This window comes from Etheostoma spectabile, chromosome 3, assembly GCF_008692095.1.
Source record: "Etheostoma spectabile isolate EspeVRDwgs_2016 chromosome 3, UIUC_Espe_1.0, whole genome shotgun sequence".
Classification (NCBI taxonomy): domain Eukaryota; kingdom Metazoa; phylum Chordata; class Actinopteri; order Perciformes; family Percidae; genus Etheostoma; species Etheostoma spectabile.
Window position 1 is genome coordinate 33,542,850 of NC_045735.1, and position 9,215 is coordinate 33,552,064.

The window sequence follows — 9,215 nt, forward strand, 5'->3', positions numbered from 1 at the left end:
TGTTTTCATGCTAGTAAACTTGAAAGCGGTATGCCTTTCCACTGACTGCCACGTCGAGCTCTGTGAGTAACAGCAGGTTTTTAACTTACTGTACTTTCTCCTTTAACAAACCTGACGTCTGGGAGAAACACTAGAAGAGCGAGCCAAAACAAATTTGTCAGCGTGGAACTGTTAACAACTTGGACTCTGCTTGTAAGATCACGTTAACTCGCAATGACAGAATTATTGAATGGTCAGCAGTATTTTCTCAGTGTTGTAACTTATGCTAACTAGCTCACATTTCCTAAAATTAGTACATGCTAACTAGCATTAGGAGACACCGGATACAGGACCGCACTCTCCCTAAACAACAATATTATAACGTTAAGCATGACAAAGAAGTGTATCCATGTGGCTAACTGATTAACCTAACAGTAAAAGTCCAGTCCGTCATTGGACTTAGCTAGGTTTACTCTTTTAACATTACTTAACGTAGTCACTGGCAAAGTCACTAAGTTAGCTACCTAATTTGTGTAGGGACCAAAGTTATGGCGTGTAATGTTAGCTTGACTGCTTCTGCCGCCGCGTTAACGTTGAAGGAGAATTCCGGTCGATTTTAACACGTTGCTGTTATTTGGAAATTTGGAGTGCTGTCAGTAACAAGAAAAACAAAAACAATGGGTGCTGTCTACACCGTGTTATCCTCCTGCTAGAATTAGAACCCAACAGGCTTAAACGGTGCAAGTTTTAAGCGTGTTTTTATTAATAACATTTATGAAGTACCTAGTTACCCATGTGAAGAGATTCCTTCCGAGGGAACACAGGGATACTGACTGCAGTAGATGTGACAGAAAGACATAAAAATTATCTTAATCCCATAGACAGTTAAAGAAATGGACCAACAGATCCAGTTGTTCTGGATGGAGACCAGTGAAGGAAAAAAACACTTTTCCGGTGGTGGGTAGGCGTTACTGCGCAGCCGCCAACTGAGCTTGATGACGTAGTTTTGACGAGTGCAACATGTCTGAAAGTTGTACGTCTTCTGGTAGCTGTGCCAAGAGAAATCTCAATCATTCCCAATCAGCAGAGACAGAGAGCGTAGGTATATGTTAGGAGATAACACAGACACAGGCTACTTACTGCTAACTAACATGCTAGTTAATGTTAGCAATAAACCTAAACAGCTGATGTAAGTTGAAATTGTCTGCAAGGCTTCTCCTGGCATTACGGTGATTTGTCGACTATGCGACAAGTTGCGTGGTTATGACACAATCGTTAGCCTATTTTTACAAAAACGTCTGCTACGGAGCCATAACGTGAGGTACAAGGTAATGAAGCCTTTTATACATTGTTGTGTTTCTTTAGAAATAAACAATGCAAAAATAGAGTCTTTAAATGCTTCAGATGTAAAGTTATTCACTGTCAAAGTGGCTCCAAAATGAATGGCAGTCAATGGGATGCTAACTGCAGGTGATATCTTTGTAGCATTAAAATGGCGCCATTGGAGCTACACTTAGAGAGGAGAGGCTTACCCCCTTGGTTAATCCATACCTCTGTTTATTTCCTGTTTTCCGGTAAAGTCCACACTAGTCGTTTGTCAAACTTATTCAATCCAATATTCCAAAATGTATTTTTTCCACACACAAAAAAGCATTTACCGTTGTTATGTCCTAGTCATGCCTATGTAGATACAGGCTGTAACCTGACTCCACAGTGGAGCCAGGAGAGCTGTAGCTAGGACAAGAGCTAGCTACGTGCTGCAGCCAGCCGCTCTGCTCTCTGCAACTGAGATTGGAACTTAATGTTGTGGGTATACGATCCGTTCTGCCTGCACGATCCGTCTGGCGCAAAATGCTAGATGGTTGCGCATATAAAAATTATGATATACGACAATTTACGACACTGCACGATCTTTTCCTCAGTAGCGGCCTGCTGTTAACCTCCACCGGGAAGCTAATGTTAGTTTAGCTGATTCGGCTAACCGCTAGCTAAGACCGCATTTTTTATATACATATATATGTGTGTGTGTGTGTGTGTGTGTGTGTGTGTGTGTGTGTGTGTGTGTTATTTATAATATATAACACCTGTTACGTCAGTTCTACTTGTGCTCATTTAAAATACAATTACTCAATACTTGTCTTTGTTATTACTGTAAAGTCTTAAATTAGCTGTAGCTTGCTTTTCCCACTGTTTAGTTTGAGTAACGTTATTTTAGACTTAATCAAGCTGTTAACGGGAAGATAACACCGGGGGAGGCTATACCGTTCTCTTAATACATTCATGAAGTTAACGGCTGACCGCTGCAATTATGACAGATTGTGCTGTATCTGGCTAACCGCTAGCTGCTTGATTCAGTCTAAAATAACATTACTCAAACTAAACACTGGGAAAAAAAGGCTACAGCTAAATTAACCCATTTACTCCTAAAACGCCTGCTAAAAACGCTTCTAAAAACCTATGTTATTCTGGCATGAATATCCTTATCTGTTTTTGTGAAAAAATACTAAGATTGTCAACGTGTACTAAAACTTTAATATCTAAGCCTCTGTAGCCCATAGAAACATGAAATAAAATACATTTTAAAGGTAAGAATCACAGTTGACCCAGGACGCACGTTGGTGCCGCAGTGCTTCAGAGAACACTCCCTGCAGGTCTTCCTCTTGTTATTGATCTGGATCAGCTCATGCTCAGCAGAAGCTCCAGTTGGGCTTGTGAGTAGCATATAGGGGGCACTTCTCACAGTGACGGGGACAATCAGCTCCAGGGTCAGATCCTCCAGCCAGTCCTTGTAGCCGCCCCTCCTGTACGTCCACTCGGCTCGTCGCGCAGATCCGGCAGCCACAAAGGCATTGTAGCATGCCACCGTAGCAAAGTTTAAAAAAAAAAGCCTCCTTCACCAGATTGATGATGGATCTGGTAGTAGCCCACCATCTGGTCCAGAAGATCAACTTCCTTCATATGTTGCTGATAGTCAGCAAGGCATGCTGGCACCCGAACTTCCGTCTGGCGTTGACCATTGGCCTTCCTCCTTACTTCCATAAGCTGTCGGGTCATGGTAGTTGGAGAGGACCATCACTGCCTTCGTGTCTTGCCAAACACAGAAGGTAAGGTCATCCCGCTGTGCCACTTTGAACTTGTGCTTGTTCAACTCAGCCTTCTTTCTGAGCTGGTAATTTTTGGGGAGGTCCTTCCTGTTGGCACGCACCGTTCCACAAGCTTGCACTTCCCGGGCCTTGAGGTCCACCATCAACTTCCCACTGTTACTTTACTTTTTTACGTTTACTGGTGTAAAAGTTGTCCATGTATACAGACAGGTTGGACCCATAATAAGGAGTCACCAGGTTTGAGACTATTCGGTGTGCCAGGTCTTTCTCCGTCTTACCCTGAATGGCACGCGTGTACACCTGGAAATGGGTGACATAGCCTGTTTTGCTCTCCGCCATGACCCACACTTTTATTCCCCATTTCACCGGCTTCATGGGGAGATACTGCCGGAAGCCCAGGCGTCCCTTGTACTTCACCATGGACTCATCCACGGTCACGAAGCCATTGACCTCATTGAGTGCCTGGAATCTAACCAGGAGAAGGTCTGTCCACCGCCGGATCTTCCAGAGCTTGTTTGTTTTGTCCATGTTAGGGTCCATGTTATCTTGGAGATGGAGATATCTGAAAATACATATGATAAGATTAATGATTTTTTACAATAATTACAAGTATTGCCATCATAGTATTTATTTGTGTGTAAATATTAAATTATTGCATGTATTACCATTATCAACCATTATCACCATAATTACATTACTATTTATTATGCTATTACTTCAATATGCTAGTATTGTTTTAAACATTAACATTATTTTATTTATTATCAAACATCAACACTATAATTATATTACTATTTATTATGCTATTATTCACTATGCCAGAATTGTATTTATATATTAACTTTATTGTATGTTCTATTATCATTATCAATCATCAACACCATAATTATAATACTATTATTATGCTATTTATTCATTATGACAGTATTGTATTCATATATTAACTTTATTGTATTCATTATCATTATTATCAACCATCATCACCATAGTTACATTACTATTTATTATGCTATTACTTTAATATGCTAGTATTGTTTTAAATATTAACATTATCATAATTATTATCAATCAACACCATAATTATATTACTATTTATTATGCTATTTATTCATTATGCCAGAATTGTATTTATATATTAACTTTATTCTATGTTCTATTTTCATTATCAATCATCAACACCATAATTGTAATACTATTTATTCATTATGCCAGTATTGTATTTATATATTAACTTTATTGTTTGTATTATTACTATCATTATTATCAACCATCATCACCATTTTCGGCAAGATAACGGAACTCGGAAGAGAGCGCAAAAAAAACAAACCGATCCTTACCTCCAGATCATGTCAAAGCGGTCCCTTGCCATGGCCTTGGGGACGTTAGTCTGGTACAACCATTTGGTCTGCCTCCAGAAATCCCTGCGTGCTGGCAGCTTCAAAATACCGAAGGGAAGACACAGCCCGACAAAAGTCTTCATCTCCGTCTGTTCAGCATACCGATTAGTTTCTGTCACTAATATGTCCCAAAGTTCATCTGTAAAAATCCTTGAAAACACACCCAGAGGGCGTCCACGGGGATCGGCTGTTTCACCCCAGTTTGCGGGTGAACTGCTTTGCCTTGCGCGGCTGGTAACCCTCGGTTTGCCAGTCTACCTGGAATCTTTTAAAGCCATCCTCCTCTTCTCCTTCTGTGTCCCACATATCCCACTCCTGTGCTCTATCCAAAGGATCATTCATCACTTCTTCATCATCAGCTACCACATCCTCCCTCCAGAACTCCTCACTATCTTCCAACTCGATGACACTGCCCTTGCTGTCAAAATCCTCTGTTGTAGCCATTTTCTCGCTTGTCTCTCAAAAATTCAAAAACAGAAGCACATTTATGTCTAGTTGATTGACATGATTTTCAGCGAACCACAGTACATTTGGGTGGTCACATGGCTTTAAATAGCCAACAAGAGCCGCCTCATGTGTATTTTAACCAATGCGTTCTCTGCTGCACGCATCATGAAAAGACAGACGAATACAAAATGCTGCGCCACGCAGCAGCCAGCAGGAGGTTCAGAGTTGCGCAACGCAGTAACTGGCGGTAGATGTAACGTGTCTGCGTGAAGCATCCGGCACAAATGGGTTAAGAATTTACAGTAATAATAAAGACAAGTATTGAGTGATTGCATTTTAAATGAGCACAAGTAACGTAGAACTGACGTAACAACGGTTTTATATATTTTAACTGTTATTTTCAGTTTGGAAGGTCTTTTACATGCTGTCTCAGCTAGTGGTTAGCCGAATTAGCTGTTAGCTAAACTAACGCTAGCTTTCCGGTGGAGGCTAACGGCAGATCGCTACTGTGGAACAGACTATCTTTAACTGTCAACTGTCGATATGTATTGATATCACACACAGCAGTACAAGCTAAGCCAATCTTCTCTCTAAAACACTTGTCATATGTCTTGGGAGTCACACTGCAGAAATAAACATAACTAATATAGGATAAAATGTTTTTTTTCTAAAAAAGTCCAGACGCTTTTGCCCTCATGACATTTACTTATGCCAATGATAGGGCTGCACGATTATGGCCAAAATGATTATCATGATTATTTGTTGATTTTAACTAGGGATGAGCGAGTACGGCATTATCTGTATCTACTAATTACCTCCAATTTCCATCGGTTGCAGAACATCTGCGGATCGGTTCTGTTACGTGTCGGCCGTCAGTACCCACCAGGTCCGAAAATGCTGCGGCCATTACTGACAGCTGAAGTCACGAGGACCCGCAAATTTATTTAGAATAAAACCACAAAACCAACAACAGTTTGTTTCCATCCAGAGGAGTAGAGGGTAAACAACTCCGCCGTGTGCTGAACTGCTGCGGAGCTCTGCTGCGGAGCTCTCCAGGGTCACGGTTATTTTGATCAATATTGTGATCATGATTAATTACCACGATTATTTGTTGATTTTAACCAAAACATATTTTATTGTCGCAAAGGCTATTTATAAGTGCTTTCACATCCATAATATGTTACATTCTTCTTATGTTGAAGTTGTATGTTGGATAGATATACAGCTGCAACACATGTAAATGAAAATTAGCTATCTGAAATAAATAGCGTATAATGTATGTATAATTTTTTTTTAATGTATCTCTGAGAAAGCTCCTTCACTTGTTTTGAACAATAACTGATTAAAAGTGCTAGGGAGAGAGAGGGAGTGGGATGGACGTACTCACAAAGTGAGGCTGACTCATAATGAATGGGTCCAGCACTGGTCGAATGGCGGGGCAGCGGCGTTACACACATTGTGTGTATGAAATTTCTGTATCGTCACTGCGCTGCATTTTTATGAACTGTGATATTCAGGCTATGGTTCACATCTCTCGCCTAGGTTCAGCAGGCTACGTCTCACACGCTATTACTCAACAAACTGAAGTTAGTTGCATTCAATAACTTCTTCTGTGTTTTTCGCCGTGGCGGTCGCGATAGCAGAGTTACCATGGAAACACTGGTACACATACAGGTCTGCCTCTCATGCTTAACAATATAGAGCTGTGTTAATAACAATTAAAACTGTGGACAAATGTCAGTAGTGTGGACCGGCGCCGCGCGGAGAGTTAGAGGAGAGAGAGTAGAGATACTAACACAGGCACGGCTTTACAGAAGAAATGGGTCTTGTTAATTAAACCATATCGATATAAACAACATTGCTTCATTTGTGGAGTGGCAGCGGATGCAAGGACATTAGGTGCACCAGTGCGACCTAGAGGAAAAATATTACTCGCACCGTAGAGCCTTGTGAGCTTTGGTTTAAGGAGCGGTAGATTGGCTTTGCAAAAAACCCCAGAGCGTTCTAGGAAATGCCGCATTAAAAATATCGCTCGATCACGCAAATTTGATCGTGGGAAGCCATGGTTGTTGACTTTGCAGTTGCCACCATCATGGACTCAGCTGTGATGCAATCTTCTACACATGTTGTAGACAGTATTCTTACTTTTACTCTGTAGTGAAAGTTTTGTAAATAAAAGACAATTTGGGTGTATTGATTATTCTTACAATTATATCTTACAAAAGCAAACTTCATTACCAGGTGACATTCGTCAGGCTGAAACTAACGAAGTTTGTTTAGTTAAGAGAGATTAATAAATCTGACTCGGAACACGTATATGAAAAAAACTGACAGACAAAAGTACTAGAGATTTATGAGAAAAGATCAAAAATGTCCTGGTAGAGAGGTCCAATGTCTGATGTTCCAGGTAATGATGCTAGCTGTCTACAACTTTACTTGAAAGTTGACTCATTGTGGTATGTTTCTGTCTCAGCCAGGTTCCTGTGAGCACAACAAGGACAGAGTGAGCAGTCGTGGAGATATCATGAGGCAGCTCAAAGGCAAACCCAAAAAAGAAACGTCCAAGGACAAGAAGGAACGTAAGCAGGCCATGCAGGAAGCCCGACAGCAGGTGGCCACTATAGTACTGCCTACACTAGCTGTAGTGGTGCTGCTCATCGTTGTCTTTGTCTATGTGGCCACCAGGCCTGGTGCTATAGAGTAGACATTGAAGTTCTACTAAGAAGACATGAACTCCTAGACCAACGGGCTTTGAAAACTGACAGTGGCTATACCCAAAGGATTACCCCCATCATGTCTGAAAGCCACCCCCAAAGTGTGTTTCTTTGCTTTAAGGATTCAAGCTGCAGAAAGAAGAAATCAAACTGAGCAGAGAAACAAATGCTCCTTAGTGCCTTCAGATAACATCATCAACATCCATTTAATCCTGTTCATTTTAGAGCAGCACATGTATTCATGTTGATGTCTTACAAAATTATGCAATATCATGCATACCAAAGGACTCGTGCACAGCTTGTCAAGTTTGACCAGAGATGGTAAAAAATGTCTAAACTTTTGACTCGGTGCTATTCTGAATATTTCAAGTCAATGCAACATGAGCCTGGTCTCGGACGTGTACCACTCTTTGGACAGCACCCGCGCCTATCTGTATCAATAGAATGTATGAAAACGGTTTCAGGGACAAGAAGTATTCAGTTTGCTCCTGCCTTGTTGAACACCTAAATGCAGCTCTAGAGTATCTTATTGAATGTAATTGTAAAATATGTTCTCTTAAGTCCAGTATGTTCAAACACACCCAAAGGTCTTCATCTTTAATGTGAAAGTTACTCAATTTGTTTATATTAAGTTATTGACAACTATACCTTTGAGTTATTCATGACATCTGTGCAGATGTAATAAGGTGCCTTAAGAGATTTGCAATTAGTATTTCAGTTAAATAAAAAAATTAAAATTAAATAATTTTGAGTTTGGTTAGTGTTTTAGAAGTCTTGATAGATAAGCATTGAAGCCAGACCATACTTCAGTGTTGAAACAGCACTGCTGAGATCTTTTGACGCAAGACTAAGTAGTATTTAAATGTATTCACTGAGCTTTAGTCTGATTACATGTTCTGATTACTTATATTTTTATTTTTAAGTCCGTCCTGGTAACATTTCTGTTGCTTCAACTTGTTCAGTCACAGTTATGTTGGATTCAGTTGGTCCAGTGGAGGTGGGGATGATCTGGTGTCAAAAGTGTTCGAAGCTTACACACAGTGGCTTTAAAAATATGCATATTAACTATTAGATAGCGTGGAAAGACACAGTGCTTAGATACTACTAAGTATCGTACTGTGTACTTTAATTGTACTTCTGTTGAGAACAGCTACAAGCCTATTGGTTTACAATGAATATGTAAATCTCAATTTTCAAATCAAATTTATAGTTTAATTCTACTCCATTTTTCCTGAAACAATTCTCTACTGCAGACGTTAACAAATGTTAACTTACTCAAACATTATAGTTATTGGGGAAGGACAGTGTATGTGGGATTGAGTCAAAAATAAAGTTTTTTTTGGCAATGAAGGAACATGTCACCCAGTTCATCAGTGTGGCTCATAAATGTGTTTTTGATATACAACAAATAGTGTGTGTGTGTGTGTGTGTGTGTGTGTGTGTGTGTGTGTGTGTGTGTGTGTGACACTCCTGACTGCCAACAATCTTGGAAGATATAGTACAGCTCTCTTCATCCAATCTCCACTATCACCACATCACACTGTATCCTAGGTTAATAATCCTTTTATATATTG

The 9,215-nt window shown here is 40.1% G+C and overlaps 1 long non-coding RNA gene across 1 annotated transcript; it reads left to right on the plus strand.

Moving 5' to 3' along the window:
- On the plus strand, nt 1-8,991 carry LOC116674396 (uncharacterized). The gene is made up of 2 exons (XR_004328092.1): nt 1-192; nt 7,405-8,991. It is a non-coding gene; the product is annotated as an uncharacterized LOC116674396 (long non-coding RNA).
- The last annotated feature ends 224 nt before the right edge of the window (nt 8,992-9,215 follow it).